The following is a 4,166-nucleotide window of genomic DNA, read 5'->3' as shown; positions in this document are numbered from 1 at the left end:
TTTCTATCTCCATTGTTATGTTTCCTATCTCTTTGTTGAAGTTCCCACTGTGATAATCTGTTCTTCTCCTAAGTTCCTTTAGCATTCTTATAACTTGTATTTTGAACTCTGCATCTAGTAGATTTCTTGCTTGTCTTTGATTAGTTCTTTTTCTGGAGTTCTGTTCTTTCATTTGGGATATGTTTCTTTGTCTCCTCATTGTGGCTGTCTCCGTGTTTCTTTCTATGCATTAGATAGAGCTGCTATATCTCCCAGTCTTGGTAGAGTGATCTTACAGTACGTGTCCTGTCTAGCCCAATGGCACAGCCCCCCTGATCACTCAGTCTGGGTGCTCCAAGTGTGTGGGTAGTCAGGTCTCTCTGTATTACACTCTCATAACACTAGCAGAGAGCATACCTCAATTTGTACAGTTAATTATTTAATATTTATCTCTCCACTTTTCTGTAAGCTGTATGCAAGCATAAGCTGTGCTCGTTTTATTCATCAATGAATGTCTTGAAACCAGCACAGAACCTGACATATAATATACATTCAATAAATAGTTAATATATAAATGAATATGAAGGGATTTTTGATAAGAATAGACAAGAAATTATGATTGGAGATTTTAGAATATTTTATTCATTGCTTCCATTAAACAGACACATTTTAAAGAAAAAAATTAGCTGGCTGTTTTAATCAGAACTCTTTCAGCGGAAAGTAATGACCAACCAATTAAAGCAGCTTCAATAAAAAGGAATTTATCAGTTCATGTAACTGAAATTCTAAGGATTAACATTGAACACATAAAAGGTGTTCCAAAAAAATGTATACACCCTTTGTTTTTGTTTGTTTTTTGTTAATCCTCACTTGAGTATATTTTTTCCATTGATTTTTAGAGAAAGTGGAAGGGAGAGGGAGAGACAGAGAGAGAAACATTGATGTGAGATACATTGGCTGGTTGCCTCCCACATGTGCCCAGACTGGCCAGGGATCAAGCTTGCAACCAAAGTATGTGCCCTTGACTGGAATCAAATGCGAGACCCTCAGTCCGCAGGCCGACTCTCTAACCACTGAGCAATTGGCTAGAACTATACACTTTGAATAATTATAAAGTATTTATCAAAATACATTTCATTTTCAAAATTTAATAGAATCTACAGACATTGTGTGTATACAGGTTTTTGGGGGGGGACAGCCTGTATGAAGCCAAGAGCTTAAATAATATCATCAGAATCTTTGTTTAGCTTTGCTTTTCCTCTATGTTGGCTCCCCTTACATCCACTAGCATATGGATGGAGAAATGGCCCTAGCAAACTGAAACTCACAGGCTTCATAGAACTTTTAATTTCAAAAGATGAGAACTTCCTAATAGCACCAATAAAAGTCTGGTAAAGCCCACCATGGTCTACAGATTGGTCCACATGTCCATCCCTGAATCAGGAAAAGATAATATTCTCATTAGTCACCTGAACCAAATAGGCTGAATGGAGCAGAGGGGTTTCTCTACAGAAAAGTCAGGAAGTTATTACTTCACATAGGGGATAGGTACTGGGGAGGCCAAAACAAAAGATACCCACTCTACTAACTCTACAGAAAAATTATCTGAAGAGGAACCATACGAATTAAAAATCAAACTGCATACACAGTATTTAACCTTGAGAAAAATATTAGAGAAAAGGAAATTTCTCTACTTAAAAAAATTAGATAATGACTACAGAAAAGCCTATGATAATTTAACCTGAGATAGTAGAATAATAATAATAAAATAACTATTGTAACAAATGTTATAAAATTTATGGTTAAATTAACTAATTTCTGCAAGTAGGTAGTTAATGCAAAGATGGATCCTGTACCAGTGAACAGGCTATTTCAATTACCTTAATGTTGTTTCATCTTTAAAAAATTGAAGTCATATCTTATATAATTGGAATAGTTATAAATTGGTCTCATTAGTTGTTCTGTAAGTCTCGATAAAATTCCTTTGGTTTGAGTAGTTAAAATGTTTAACATGATTTTGAGTACTAGTTATTAGTTGCAGCCTCTAGCAGTGGTTCTCAACCTTCCTAATGCCGCGACCCTTTAATACAGTTCCTCATGTTGTGGTGACCCCCAACCATAAAATTATTTTCCAATAATTATTCATTGCTACTTCCTAACTGTAATTTTGCTACTGTTACGAATCGTAATGTAAATATCTGATATGCTATATGTGTTTTCCGATGGTCGTGACCCACACAGGTTGAGAACTGCTGCAAGGTCTTCTGACTTTTGTTTTTTCAGGTACAGCACTGAGCCAATCAGAAATGACAAACTTTGTTGATTTTACAGCTGATGTCTCAGCTCCACCTAGTGGTGGATTTTAAGTTTCTTCCCTCAGAGACAAGATTTGCTGATTAAAAAACAATGGAGCCCAAGGAATATACGTAACGAGTATGAGAGTAAAACATGGACTTCTAGCTGCTTCCCTATATCTACTTTATTCCCAATAATGATGAAATTGAAAATTATATAAATGGAAGTTTTAATATTTTCTTCCTGCACCAGATATACTCCCTGGATTACATATGTTCCACTTTGGAGATCACTGACCTAGAGAAGACCAATCTTCACACATATGCCCCAAAAGATACATACAATAATATTCACTATTTTTAATAATGAAAAAGGAAACAATATACATGTCTATTAACAGGTTAATGAGTCAAATTTTTAATATTCATTAAATGGAGTATCTGTACTCAATGGAATACCTTAGAGCAGGGGTGGGCAATCTTTTTGTGAGTGCATGCCAAAACCAGCAAAATCCCTGACTCAAAATTCTTCTGCGTGCCAACCCTAATTTTTTGAGAACATGTTATGCCTACTTTATATCTGTTAAGGTGTATGTATGTGAAGAACTTTGAAGAAATAATAAAATTCATTCAAGCGACAAAAACACAGTATATGATGATGAAACTTTATGACTCTGTTTGATATTAACAGTGGGACTTTTGCTGCTGAGAGAAACATAGAAATTTATTCCCCTTTCATTAGTACCGGTGGGCAAAGTGAGAGAGAAGGTTTCATTTTTATAGAGTGAAATTTTGAATAAGTAGGTGAGGCGGTTGTCTTGTCAACGAAAACCCGTTGTGTCTAAGGCTGAAACCAAAACACTGATCGGATCTAGGAAGGCAGGGAGAGTTAAGGCAGAGGCGTAGAAATTGCTCTTCCCCTCTGTCGTCAATCCATGTCTATGGTCTTTAAGATAACTTGTTATGTAAAATTATTTATTTATCTAAGATGCACCTACACTGAATTTATCTGAAAAATAAGAGTCGATATTAAAAAAATTGTAAGTGGAAGATTATAAGAGAGGGTTTCAAGTGCCAGTAAAAGTTACTAACATGCCATGTTTGGCACGCGTGCCAGGGGTTGCCCACCCTTGCCTTGGAGCATATTGAAATAATTGGATTTATCACAATGGATAAATCTTAAAAACATTGTTAAGGGAAAAAGGAAGCTGTAGCATGATATGTATGTATGAGACCACTTTAAAATATGAGCCTTTTAAAACATTTTGAAGCAATCCTACATATTACTTAGGCACACAAACATACAGCAGTAGTATGCACACATGCAAGGCAATCACAAACGCCAAAGTCTTCTCAGGTTACTCTGGAAAGAATTGGGATTGAGGAGGGATCTGGAGCAAGTGTAGTAAAATGCTAAGACTTGACAAAATTTAAAGGTGGGTACTATGTTAGATATATAATATTCTGAGTGCTTTTTATGTGTTAAATTATTATGTGGTATTAAAATATTTAATAAAACAGATTAGAAAAAGTTACCCCAAAGAAGATATGGGAGGGAAACTAAAAGGAAAAAGTTCAAATTATTTTATGTCTACTTTGTACCAGAGCAAACCCAGTAGGAAATAGAGTGGCGTAGGATTATCTGCAAGAATACCAAAAGGACCACGAATTATGATAGTCGGACCATTGGAGTGTAAGGAGCAAGAATTATGATAGGCAGGTCATTGGAGCTAAAATTTTAAAAAATAAGGGAGAGTGACCTTAGGGCCGTGGTCAGCAAACTGCGGCTCACGAGCCACATGCGGCTCTTTGGCCCCTTGAGTGTGGCTCTTCCTAAGCCTTAGGGAGTACCCTAATTAAGTTAATAGCAATGTACCTACCTATGTAGTTTAA

Source organism: Myotis davidii, unplaced genomic scaffold (assembly GCF_000327345.1).
Source record: "Myotis davidii unplaced genomic scaffold, ASM32734v1 scaffold176, whole genome shotgun sequence".
NCBI classification, from domain to species: Eukaryota; Metazoa; Chordata; class Mammalia; order Chiroptera; family Vespertilionidae; genus Myotis; species Myotis davidii.
This window is presented reverse-complemented; position numbering follows the sequence as displayed.